The 13,799-nt window shown below is 44.7% G+C and overlaps 1 long non-coding RNA gene across 1 annotated transcript; it reads left to right on the forward strand.

Moving 5' to 3' along the window:
* Window positions 1-4,750: 4,750 nt before the first annotated feature.
* Window positions 4,751-5,206, forward strand: LOC134192720 (uncharacterized). The gene is made up of 4 exons (XR_009971969.1): window positions 4,751-4,872; window positions 4,960-4,995; window positions 5,069-5,104; window positions 5,161-5,206. It is a non-coding gene; the product is annotated as an uncharacterized LOC134192720 (long non-coding RNA).
* Window positions 5,207-13,799: the final 8,593 nt, after the last annotated feature.

A 13,799-nucleotide genomic window follows, 5' to 3' on the forward strand; every position in this document is an offset into this window, starting at 1 on the left:
GTCATCCGTAGGCATAACATCATCAAAAGAATGGCTCCTGGCTTGATTCCAGCAAGGGTGAATCTCAGTGATACAAAGTGGTCAAGTCTGTTGCTTGCATAGGATAACAGTCGTCGTTGCTGGTATAAGTCTAGTGTTTTCCTTATCAGTTGAAATAATTGAATTGAATTCCACGCTTTCCTTCTTTGGAACGGGATGTCCTTTGTAATTCGAATACTTGCTTCTGAATAGTTGTTGGTGAAGTTTCCTCGAGTAGGAAATTTTGTACGAAAACACAGTGCCCACTCTTTTCTTCTCGTCCAATAGCTATCTATCTTTGTTTTGAAGTTTCCAAACTGGGTGTTGTCAATTTCGTTTTTAACGTTGTCTAGGGCTTCCTCTGAAGGCGAATAAAGAAGACGTTTGGTTAGTAGCATACAAGTGACTCTATCATTTGCTGACACACCAGACCTAACACTCCATAGCCAACGCCACATACTTTGGAGAAAATGAAACACACACAGATGTAAAACTGCTTCTGGCCAGGTTGTCTTGAGTGCTTTTCTTTCACTAGCAGAATCATCTGTTAAAATCATTAAGGGTCCAACTGTTCTGCCTCTCCCGAAGAAGGCATAGTCAGGTAGAACATCAACAAGTGCTGTGAATGCTGATGATAGGGTCTCAGCATCTTCACTAGATGTCATTACAGCACCCAATGGTATTGCACCAGCTGAAGTACTGCAGCTCACAATGAAGACTGCAGTATTCAAATTGTCCAAACTGGCTGTTGAGTCACAGTAAACTAATTCGCCGCATTGACGTAACAGTTTGTGGGCTCTTGCCATCAAAGGTGTGACTACTGCTAGGATAAGGGGAACGTGGTCAGATATTTTTGTGACTTTAGCTGCTGGTGGTTCAAATGAGTCATCAGGAAGCCCAGTTTTGTACTCCACCTCTAACTTATATTGTTGAAGAAATGCTTTACCACCATTACTAGCATGAATTTCATTGCATTGTTTTACTTCTAATGACAGACGGTCAAACATTGCTTCGCCGTTTTCAGGACCGATACATCTTTCTCGCCACTTTTGGAACAAACGTTGAACATCTTGACAGTTCGGATTGATGGATCTATCGGCAAGAGTTTTTTCAATGTCAAGAATGTCATACTTCATTTGCAGTTGATTTGCATATTCATGCCTAGCTGTAGCTGCTGAGTTTCCTGCCTCGAATAAACTTGTAAACTGCTTCTTGACAGCATTGTCTACTGGGTGAAAACTGAGGACATGAGCAGAGTTGACTGGGTGGTTATGGCAGTACTTAAGGTTAATCATGCAAAGATGGTTTGGATGAGCGGCAACTGTTGAGCTGATCTTTGGATGTAGTCTGAGTATGAGGGTACTAGGGCAAGAAGTCTTTTTGTTCCTTATACTTTTCTGAATGAGGGCCCGCTTTAGATCTGAAGGCGGGCATTGTTTTGACAACTGTGTTTTTGTCAGCTTCTTTTGCTGATGTTGGCAGTGGCGAACAGTTTTAAAAAGAATTCTTTGTCCAGAAATTTGAGTGCCGCGCGTTACCCGGTATGTTGTTTTTGATGTCTTCTCAAAGTCGGCAATCCACTGGACTGATTTGGTGTGGTCTTCTGCATTTATCCATGCTTGCAAACTAAAGGTTTGGGTTTCTGCTCCAAGGAATGACTCGGGTGTATGTCTAGTGTACTGATCAACTATGTAGTTGTAGGAATCAGGGAACAAGTACGCTATTTCGTGAGGTATCTCACTGTTTCTAGTATCAGCTATGGTAAAGCAATTCAGACTTGAATGACTGTTCTTTATTTTGTCAGTAATGGTTTTGTCACTCTTTCTTTCTTTGTCAGCAAGCTTTTTGGTTCTCAGTTTATCTCTCTCAGCAAAATTGCACTCTCCTGTTGTAGCACTTCCGTTGGCCATAGATTTGCTATTCTCATACAAAATGTTTCCTCTGACTTGAGCACCAGTTTTGTAAGAGTTTATTACATCAATATCCATTCGTTTTCTCTTCAAAGTGAGGCTAGGGTGGTGATCTGTTCTGACGGACTTGCATTTTTTACTTCCTGGTAAAGGGATTGAAAGACGTTTGTTGACGTCAAATATTGATATGTCAACTACGTTTTGAACATTTATCTTTTTAGTTAGTAGCCAGGTTGCCAAGACGTTTCGCAGATATTGTGCATATGTGCTTGGATGGTGATAAATACGAAGCAGAGATTTCACAGGATGACATTGAATCTGTGGAAGCTGTACATACTGCCAAACTTCTTTTGGACAAAATGATGCAAACGCAACGAAAGCAATGACAATAACTCCGCAAGAGGATGAACATGTTTGCACTGGGAAATTGCAGCATTCACGTGAGCAAACATGCTTTCCTTCTGCATCAAACATTGTCTTGTGTAGGGCTAATATTGGATATGCAGTTGTAATGTGTTCATTAAGAAGCTTGTTCAATCAGTGAATACTTGCTGGGTCTCGACGACTAGGTTAGTTGGAACCGGGTAGCCAAGGGAATCACCATAGAAGGAGAGTTTGGCATCAAAGTCAGTAGCAACAACAGTCCAGTGGTTTCCTGTTAATAGTCGATTGGATGCTACAGCAGTGCCTGACATAGGGTCAATTTGCACATTTATAATCCAAAAAGCTAGTCGAATGCTGGTTCTTCCATGGAGTGCTTTTGTAATATAGTCTTGAAGTCTTCCTTTGTTGTACTCTGATAGTACAAGGCACAAACAATCTTCTGATGACAGGTTCACAATGTTAGCAAGACACTCTAGAAGTTCATCTGACAACCATCTATTACATGCTAACTTTGACAATTGGCTGTTACTAAGACCAGCACATACTGTTGCAGATGCAGATTGATTTAGCAATAGCTCCTTGAACGTTTGTAAAGCTTGATTTTCAGGGTGTTCTAGATTCAAATTCTTTGGAAGGTTATAGGTCTGACCGAACCATTCTTCTTCCTGAAGGACCTATTAAAAAGTTGAATGGTTATCATTACTGATAGAACATTAGTTCTGGTGCAATAGTGACAGGTACATGCATGCACATTGTAAGTAGCTGTGTGTGTGTGTGTGTGTGTGTGTGTGTGTGTGTGTGTGTGTGTGTGTGGGTGTGTGTGTGTGTGTGACAGTGTGTGTGTGTGTGTGTGTGTGTGTGTGTGTGTGTGTGTGTGTGTGTGTGTGTGTGTGTGTATGTGTCTGTGTGTGTGTGTGTGTGTGTGTGACAGTGTGTGTGTGTGTGTGTGTGTGTCTGTGTGTGTGTGTGTGCGCGCGCGTGTGCGTGTGTGTGTGTGACTGTGTGTGTGTGTGACAGTGTGTGTGTGTGTGTGTGTGTGTGTGTGTGTGTGTGTGTGTGTGACGGTGTGTGTGTGTGTGTGTGTGTGTGTGTGTGTGTGTGTGTGTGTGTGTGTGTGTGACGGTGTGTGTGTGTGTGTGTGTGTGTGTGTGTGTGTGTGTGTGTGTGTGTGTGTGTGTGTGTGTGTGTGTGTGTGTGTGACAGTGTGTGTGTGTGTGTGTGTGTGTGTGTGTGTGTGTGTGTGTGTGTGTGTGACAGTGTGTGTGTGTGTGTGTGTGTGTGTGTGTGTGTGTGTGTGTGTGTGTGACAGTGTGTGTGACAGTGTGTGTGACAGTGTGTGTGTGTGTGTGTGTGTGTGTGTGTGCGCGCGCATGTTGTATTTAGATTTGTTAGAAAGTTGCTATATACTATCTGTGCACAATTTATTAATTAAGTTATTGACCTCTGATGCTATTCTCTTGGCTTCATGAATTGCAAGAAATTCATGCATTGCATCCAGATCAAAGATTCCAAATAGAAATGATGCACCATAATGCCTGTTCAAAGCCTTTTCGCTAGATTCATTCTCCTTCCTACTCAATGCTCTACTGCATGTTGTACAGGTAGAATGGCTGGGCATCATGCTTCTGTTGTGTGGATCACTGAACTGATTAGTTCCAGTCACGCAAATGATGCTTCCTTTCTCTGGGCGGACATGAGGGAAGATCAGCCTAGTGCAATCTTGACGGGATAGCTCTCTTACAGATCTACGCAGGTCAAATGTACAACGTGAGGCGCAGCCTAGACGGCTCCTGCTACGTAAGGTTTCCTAGCGGAAGTGCCTTCGCTAATTACTACTAGCTAACCTCTTCTCCAACGTGAATGAAACAGAAGCAGGGAAGTTTCTAAACATGCTTTCAGCTGAAAGAGCGCGAAATTGAACAGACGGGGAATTGCACTGTGACAAGTGCGAGACACCTGCAAACTCACGTGCAGGATAACCACGGCACGTGTACTAAAAAGTCAAGCACGTGAATCTAGAATTTATATGGGATATTTATCCGGGACTTGAAATAACCGGGCCCAAAAAATTCGCAAAGGGAGGCCTAGTGTCGAGGCTAACACCATACTACACAAAGCTGGCTAACCACATGCCACAGTACTATATAGTGTCATATTCTATCAGTATGCTAATGAGTACTAGGGGTAGTCCCACAGTCCCTTACTCTACTACAAGTGTCATACCGCGATCAGCATAATTTAGCAACGATATGTATCCTAACACATTTGATTGAACAATAGAACATGCCATACATTTGACTGTAGCAATATTATTATATTTGCACTGTACGAATCTTCTATCCTGTGATTGGATGACGCAGCTTTGTGTCCCGCCTTCCGGTCAATTCTATTCATTCGTAGCAGACCGGAACTATTTGTTCATTGTTCTTCCTTGTTCACCAAGAACAGCATGCTCAAGTTCATGCTTGTAGTTTGTGCTCTAGCTCAGCAAGCTGTTAGCAACAGCGACCAGACAGGAGATGCATCAATGCAAAGTTGCATTGGACAGAAAGGTGAAAAGGTAATACACGTTGCAAAAGAATAATATAAAAGAGAGAACTGTTGCAAATATAGTTCCGTATTGCTTACGAATTTTGTGATTTCTAAGGGTGACTACGGTCTTCCTGGAATACGTGGGTTAAGAGTGAGTTTACTAATGTTTCAATGCATTGTATTGCGTGGACTCGCTCATATGTGCTTTGTGCTTATACTTCTAGGGTTACAAAGGCGGATTGGGAGCAGCCGGTCCCAAAGTAATTTCTTTTTTAGACAGCTATTGATATCACAACATTAGACGTCGTTATTGCAGGGAGACAGCGGAGCATCTGGTCCTGCTGGACCTCCTGGTGCTCAGGTGAGTAGTTTGGATACATTAGTATTTGCACAACTGAGATAATTGTATTGTAAATATTATTAACCCGTATAGTAATACGTAATGTGGACAGAATGACGGACAGACGAAGGGACGTCGAATTTGAATGCAGCGCATTGTAATCGTTAGTGTCAATTCGTGTGCCAGATGTCGACAATCCTACTTGCCGGTCATTGTGTCCAGCCTCCTTATCACACCCTTCCTGTTACTAAGCAGGTGCCAGTATGTGTGCAACACCTGCACGTTCTGTAATCTATATATATATATATATATATATATAAATATAAAGGAGAGGTGTCTGTCTGTCCGTGTGTCCGTCTGCTGGAACGTTTCTCAAAGACGGCGAGTCCGATCTCGGCCGAATTTGGCTCGCATACGCCAAATTCATTAATGTCGAAAGTCAGACCGTGGTCGCCTTCCTGACTTCTCCCACGACGACGCCATTTCCCGCCGATGCACTCGCTTCCGCTTGCGCACGAATATCTCCGGAACGGCGAATCGTATCTCCGCCGAATTCAGACTGCCCGTTCCCGACGTCAGACGGTACGCGCCGAGCGTATCGTTTATTGCGGGCTACGGCGGGAAAGGGAAGATATTGTTGCTGATATCCGGGTATTGCATCTTTTCAGTGCATCACTGCATGCCAAGTTAAGTGCGTGTCCGTAGCAGTGTGTGAAAACCGCTCTTGATTCTTCGTCAGATAACTGCTTGTCTACTCCTGACTTTCCGCCACTCATATTCGCTGCCCCTTCGTAGCATTACCCACGAGCTCTTGCTAGAGACAGGTCCATTCTCAATAGCGTATCCTTGATGACATGAACTAGAGTGGCTGCAGAAATGTTTTCTACCTCATATAAGGCGATAAATTCTTCGTGGGCATCCAGATTATCATCACCCACCGTAACTATATGACAACCTGTTCTTTGTTTGCAAAGTCTGTCGACTCGTCTACCATGATGGTGACGAAAGAAGTCTGCTTCAGAACTCACGCAATATCACGCGCTATGCGTAAGGCCATGACCTTCAGCAGAAAAGTACTTGTCCGTTTTTCCTCCAGTAATCCATTTCAAAAGTTTTGGATTGTCCTGTGCTTGTAGCAGAAGTAGTTGCCTAAAAGTAGCAGAAGTAGTCTACTTAGGCCTTTATCCTCGTAAAGGTAGCCCTTGACGAGCTAAGAACCTTACACATGAAACAATTTTTGAGGAAGCATTGTCGTCGTTCACATTTGTCTTGCTTGTGAAGTCTTGACAATAATTCCCCAACATCCTCTGTGGTTTTTGGAAGACTGATGGTTCTCTCGACGGCTTTGCGATGAACGTTCGATGCTTCGTGAGTTTTTAGTTTCTCAGTGGCATTCTTCCAGTAGCAGAATCCCTTCCGTATGAACGACCGATCGACAATCCCTGCAGCTGCGGCTAGCTTTTTCTCCTTGCATGCTGTGATGCAGAAGTGACAAAACGCTACATCTTTGGCCTCATCGTAGTGTAGCCAACTGTGGAGCTTGAACCAAGACGACTGAAACGATCGGCTAACAGTTTCTTTCTTTCCAAACTGTCTTTTCGGGAACTGAAAGTCTAGAGGTTAATGAGGCGAGTCACCAATATCAGGTAGTGTCATTTCTGCTTGAGATCGAAGAGTTGACAATGCCATGTCTTTGTGGAGCTTCTCAACCAGACATAGCAGAAACCGGATGGGTGAGTCACATCCGGGTACGTCAGATCTGTTCATGAGCATGCGCACAAAGTTTTATACGTCTTGCCGTCCGATCTGGTCTCAGACTCCGGCAAAGTAGAGGTTGCTGGTTGTGTTGGAGTAGATCAAGTACGACATAAATTAGTTATTTAATCAGCTATAGACTAAACCGGAAGCATGCTCTAACGTAGCGCTGACTGAACTCAACTTTCCAGAAAGTGGAGGGGCCATGGCCCCTCGGCCACTGCTCCTCCGACGGCCCTGTTAAGTGAGTCAATCGTCTCAAGACGCCGGTGTAGCTCCTCCCACTGACAGTACCCATAACACAACTCTGCTAGCACGTACAGATTGTGACATACTTCCCGGCCAGATCATTTCTTTCGACTCAAATCCACGGCGGCTACGTCACTCAATTGAGAAGTCAGCTTCTCTGTTCTCACTTCCCTTGATGGCTTCTAGGCGGAACGAATAGGCTTGTAAATACATTCACCATCATTCCTGTTAGAAGATTACTCGATCCTGTGATTCAGACGTTGAACAAGTCTGTTCAGTAGATTGACGTTGTAGATCTTCACTTGCCGTCCACATTAATCTTTTAATTAATCACACTCTCCTACAGCCGAATTACGGAGTACGGTCCTCTCTATCTCGATCATTAGTAGCTTGTTACTCTCTGTTGCCAGCAATATTAGTACTTCGTCTCCCGCAGAGAACGTACGTCTCTTAGTGCTGCGATCATAGTGTATACCTTGTACTTCCGCCGGGCTTTTCTGGTTCTTCTCTTGCAATGCTTGATCGCATTTTGCAATGCGGTGCTTTAGCGGTTGTTGTTCTTGACACTGTCTTCTGAATTATTTCACGCGAGCTACATGTACAGAAACTTGACATATCATTTCTAACTTTGAACTAAAAAAAATCCCCTAGGATTTGTGTTTCGTCTTCTTGGCTTTGCGATGGCGTCTCCTAGCTAACTTGTGGAGTAGCTACATTACTATCACATCAATTGTGTAGGTATATACAATTACTTGTCGTATTACTTTTTCTTTGTCTACCTTGGGATTCCTAAAATTTTGATCGAGAACGTTATCTATTTCCTGGAATGTGACCTTCTGATCTCTCTTGATGATGGGTCTGGTTCTGGACCTATACTTCCGAATTGATGTGTCTCGTGCAATCGTGTCTCATCGCGATCTACGTTATTGCATTATACTTTACGGTGTTTATACGACCAACGGGCGACTTACAACTATCTCCGCTGCTTGAACACTGGCCTCACTCACGTTGGGTCAGAATCTTCTGCGGCTCGCGCTCCGGGAACGTTGCCGATGATTGTGTCACATAATACGTCAGACGGACACAAGTCATAACGTATTACGGCGAATTTAGCGTGACCATTGCTAAAGGAAAAGTGAGCACTGTGTTATCAGCGATGCGCATAACACCATGCTTAGATCAATAAATTGACTTGGTTTCACTAGTTATTGTTTGACGACGACGACGACGCATAGCGTGTCGCGCAAAATTCTACCAACCACCCTTCCGATCAGACCACGAACAACAGACATTTCCCCACTGTCCGCATTTCTAAACTTTTCGAATAGACACTACTGACGCAGGAAACTCGGTGTCCGTTTGCTAACTTTAATCAGCTATCATCATATATCACGTTGGAGATCGGGCGACGTGGATTCACGTGGCGAGTCGGATTGAATCGAACACGTGGCAGAAATTCCTCTAACCGGCTCTTGACTTGACTCTTCTGACTAAATTCTTCTTACTTCTGAACAACGGCGCTTGTTTTGATGACTGGCGGGACAGTATAATTCATCTAACAACATTTTTACCCCCTTGATAGAACACACTATCTTTCCGCATAAAATATTATAGGATACTGTATCCATTGTGATTGTTTTTATCGTGACCTGATAGGGCGTCCTAGTGCACTTCATCCTTCCTGGTACAATTTGGACCTGAACTAGCATCGTCAACTAAAATGTTCGAAATAACATAAGTTGTGTAATATATAGCTCCATTTTGCCTCTAACTGCAATGTCATCATCTCTCTCTTCCAGCTTGTCTTTCTCTCTCTTTTCGTTTCTTTGTTCTCTCTTCTCGTTTTATGGCTCTCGCTTCTCTTTCAATGGCTTAAATCGCACCATACGACTATAGTACTTCAAGCTTGTTTCTACGCGAAGAGTCTTCGTTTCCTATCTTGCATAAGATACATAGAATATCTAATCGCAGTCTTTGTAGAATTTTGTCGAGACTCTTCTTGTCCAGCTCTAGGAGTCCATGGAATGATGGATAGTTGTGTGTTTCTATGGTCAGTATATCCACACTATCGGACATGTCCAGTATGCTGGATAAGACTGCCTTTGTGGACATTGAGTTTTGCGAAGCAGGCTACATATAGGGCTACATATTTTTTGACTGCGGCGTCAAATTTTATCTCCTTGTATATACTCATATGGAATACCTCGACAGCAAGATTCGGGCATTCGTCGAACGACACCGTTCTCTCCGACAACGTAAAGAGGAATGGCATTGACTGCGACGACATACGAATAGAAGATCCAGAATAGCTGCTCTAGTGGATTGAAATCCCTAGTGCTCCTTTCGACAACTGCTCGGAGACAACAGTGGTGTCGAAGCGAGATCTCTCGTGGATATCGCTTGTTGGTGGAGAACGGTATTCAAACACGTGTCGGAATGATCGGTTACAATAGATTGTGTGTGGGTAATCACATCCTATATTCAAGCTGGAAATGTATACTATAGTCTAGGCGGGTACTGTGTCGTATCGTGGACGAAATATGGCAAAGGTAGACGCATCCACACTACGGCGGACGTACAATCGGAGGTCGACCGAGATACTGTCATACTCGAGTACAAGGCTTCGCACCGAAGAAAGCCCAACGGTCGCATACCTCGATACTACAAACCCCACATCTGGACGTGACTGGATCTCTCTCCCACCGCGAGTTTCGATCTTTACGTAAAGGTCGTCTGTGGTCTCTGCACCTTGGTACAGCTAGGTCCAACACCGTGCTACAAATACGTCTTACTAAAGAGACACAAGCCACTGTTGGACATAGCCGATGGCTTGGGGTTGTATGGTGGTTCTCGTAGAAGGTGTGGAGGAGCCCGTGGACTACGGATCCGCATCAACCGATACACTCCGCAATACCATGAAAGACGCCGAGTCAAATATTCGGACCCTGGTTTGCAGAAGGAAGAGACAACAATGTGTCTCTCAAGGAGGCTCTCGCCGGTGTGGACGGTACCGTTGTGGGTTATGTACCTTGAAAGGCCATGGAGGTGCACTATAGAACCATCGAGCACAAACAAAGTTTCCTACGAGATAGCAGACCCAAGATCGAAGAACTGTGTAAGACGGTTTGCACGATCCGAGCTTCGGAATATCCGTGTATGGCCTTTTACAATCTGTATACATTAACAGGTGGGTACGTGCAAAGATGTGTACAGAGATGTCTAGGTGTGGAAAAAGGGAAAACCTACCCGTTTGTCTACCTACCTGCCTGCCTGCCTACCTTTCCTGCATTTTTGGATTTTCTCTGTTTGCCTGCTTATCTACCTGCCTCCTTTTCAATTCTTTTTTTGTGTCTGTCTGTAATTTGGGAGTTTGTCTTGGTCTGCCTACCTACATGCCTGTCTTTGCATTTTCTCTGTTCTGTCTACGGTATTTTAGATTACATCTACTAGTTTCAGGGCCAAGCTGGAACGAAACCCCAGCTAATTCCGAAAACCATATATCTCGAGCTGTGCAAGCACCAACTCTTGGGCTCTTTCCGTCGATAGATCAAGCAAAGTTTTTGTCTTTTGTTGCAATCGGAACTTTCGACTTATCGCATAGAAGGTGTCTCGGATTTTCTCCAACCTTGCTTTGATATCCGCTATTTTAATTTTTGCTTATTGCAATAGCAGTCAGTTTTTCTTTCTCGTGGCCAATGTCGTAGCTCGTTCGACCTCTTCGACTTGCAGATCTGCTTCTCGCCTCGCGGCTACGAACATTCGCCAGTTGATCTCCTGGAGTAGCAGAGCCTTTTCCTCCAACATGTTCCGACAATTGAGGGTAAAGAACAGACAAACCTTGGGGTGGTAATAGCCTCCTCGAAGGGTAATGGATGTAGGTCGCGCTCGCCATGCCAAATCTTGCAATTTTACTTCCATCGAACTAATTCGGTTTCTGGCAGACGTCGTTTGCTCTGTGTCGGCTTTGAATTTGTCCGGATGTCGTGTAAACTGGGCATTGCTGCAAGCTAAGTACATTGCATCTTCATGTTTTCGACAGGTACTTAGCCTAGCGTGGTCTCTCTCGTCGTCTTTGCCCAGAACCACGGCATGATGGGTTTACACCCACGAACCTGAAGGCGGATACTCATAACGAAAGATAGTCCTTTTGTCGAATCTCGAAATTTCGATCCGTGTAGTCCTTGGACACCCGCAGATACGGCCGTTGGTCGTGTGGCCAAAGTAGACGGCGTAAAGCTTATTTGTCTGATTCGACAGGAATACTATGTTGCGGTGTATGGCCGACGCTGGCGCCTTGCATTGTTCGCATAGAGGGTACGCCCAGAACAGTGGATTACCCGTCGACAAAGAATATACGTACGAGACAGCCTTTTCTGCTGTTTCCAATCGTGCTTCCTCCGGTCGTATCCCGTACAACGACACCTCGCCGCGACAGATTCCACAAGCTTGTACGTCCGGGTGGGTGAACGTCTCTTCAAGCCTCTTGTCGTGGCACTTGCTGTAGTTGGCCACGGTGTTTCCCAGATTCTCTTGGACGCTTGCACACACGATCTGGCATACAAACTTGTTGTATAACTTGACTTTTATAGCAATCCACAGGGATTTTCTCGGAATTGGAAGAACAAGCATTTGTTGCCCACATTGTCGTCGTTCGCCAGAATCATATTTGGGTTGTCTCCGGTACTGTCTGTGGTAGGAAGTCGTGCTCGGAGACGAGGTGGTCTAGGAGTGCTTTCCTATCCAGACATCTAGAAACGTCTCGAGTACAGTCTATGCAATAGAACCCGATTCCGTTGCATTGTAGTCTTTCCAGGAACTCTGGGAGCCGTTCCAACAGCCCTTCCATCGGAATGTTTGCTACATCAATCTTGCATACCACGATCGCAGTCGATGTTGTGTTTGGATACTTCCCGTTGTAAACACACAGCGCGTTGTTGTCGTCGGCAAGAGTCTGTTGTTCCGTGTTCCAATATATGAATTGTCCGTGCCCCTCGTATGGACAAATGGCTACAATCTCCACGTGTAGACAATCTGGAAGTCCTATGTCCGCGTGTGCTTGAATTCGGGCGAGAATCGCTCTTGCGACTGCACCCGCTGCGAATACGGTGGTTCCTCCGACACTGGTTCTAATGTCTTTGGAATGCAGACTCCATACAAAGAGGTCGTCGACGAAGACGTCGGATATTGGTTCTAGATTCTTTCAAAGAGCGTCCGTGCGCTCGACTTGTATATAGTCCATTTTTGCGATATCGCTCGCCAGGTTATTCTTGTACAGGTTCTGTACAAGGACGTGACGAACCATACGCTCGCCGACGGTGGGGAGATCCAAATCTTTTAAGATGTTGTATTGCTCGGTGGCTTGGTAGCCGAAAGCTGTGTTCTTCATGGCGTTAAAGGTGGCAAAGTTTGTTCCCAGATGCCGTATATCTAGGACTAAAGAAAATGCCGTCTAGAGCTAATGTATATATACGACTAGAAATCTTAGCCATTTCGAGGTCGTATGCATAATTTGAGGATACTATAGGTTGTAGAAATTTGTCTGAAAGTTTCAAGATTGCCATAGAGGGTGGGTGGCTCAAGGGTGGAAAGATCGCGTACCAGTGCGATGGTTCGGTATCATGCAATGGGTTTTTATCAGGCGATCGAAGTGCGACGGCTCTTCGAAGTGTACGGGTCTTCGGAGTGCAACGAGTTGTCTGAGTGTACTTGACTTTGAAAATTAGCCCTTTGCATTGGAGGAATGATAGTCAAACTTGAGGAGATGGTAGCCCAAGGTAAAAGAGCCCATTTTATTGGAAAGGATTGTAGTCGAAACTGGCAAAAATGGAGCTGGAGCCGCAGCAGATCTCGGAACATATTTTATACAATTCTGTGCTTATACAATAGAATATATTATTTGTCTAACAGGGCGCAACTTTCTCTATAGACAGTAGGCGACCACTTCTGTGGCTTTATACTACAGGGGCGTAGCCAGGCATGTTTCGACGTTTGCCGGAAACCCCTAAGAAGGTGGGTGTGTCTACTGCATCGCGTAAGCCCCTCTCCGATTCGCGAATCTGTAGGTCTTTTTTTAGAAAAATAAATTACAATAAAGAAACGGGTCACCGTCGTTTGGTTTTGTCAAGAGACACGAGATGAAGCTGAAACAACAGGTAACTCGTTTTTTGCCTGTATTTTGCGCTACTAGGTTATTTGCAGGTCAGTTGTGAAGAATGCATTATGGGCTAGCTGACCTGCACTTAATTCATCAACTAGTAGAGCTCATATCAATCTTTGTCGCAACTGCCTCGGCAGTCGTTTCCGTTTGTCTTCCGCGTCATCTTCCGTACTTTCTCGACCGACTTGCAGTGAACAGTCAAACCCGGTTCATTCAGCAGCCTGCTGCTCCCAGTCTAACAATTACCCTGACCTAGGGAGGTACAGTACGGACTAGCTCTGTTCACTCACTGATGAAAGGAAGTACTGGCTGCTCACTTACGCCTTCTGGCCAACTTCCAAATTCAAGTTTCCTAGCAAGAAAGAGTACTGTAAACCAGGTCATTTCAGCATCCATGGTGAAAATAGTACCCCTGGTTGGCCTACTGTCGGATTTTCGATGGGGGCTTCTGTAT

The sequence above is a fragment of the Corticium candelabrum genome, chromosome 17 (assembly GCF_963422355.1).
Source record: "Corticium candelabrum chromosome 17, ooCorCand1.1, whole genome shotgun sequence".
In the NCBI taxonomy this organism is placed as follows: Eukaryota; Metazoa; Porifera; class Homoscleromorpha; order Homosclerophorida; family Plakinidae; genus Corticium; species Corticium candelabrum.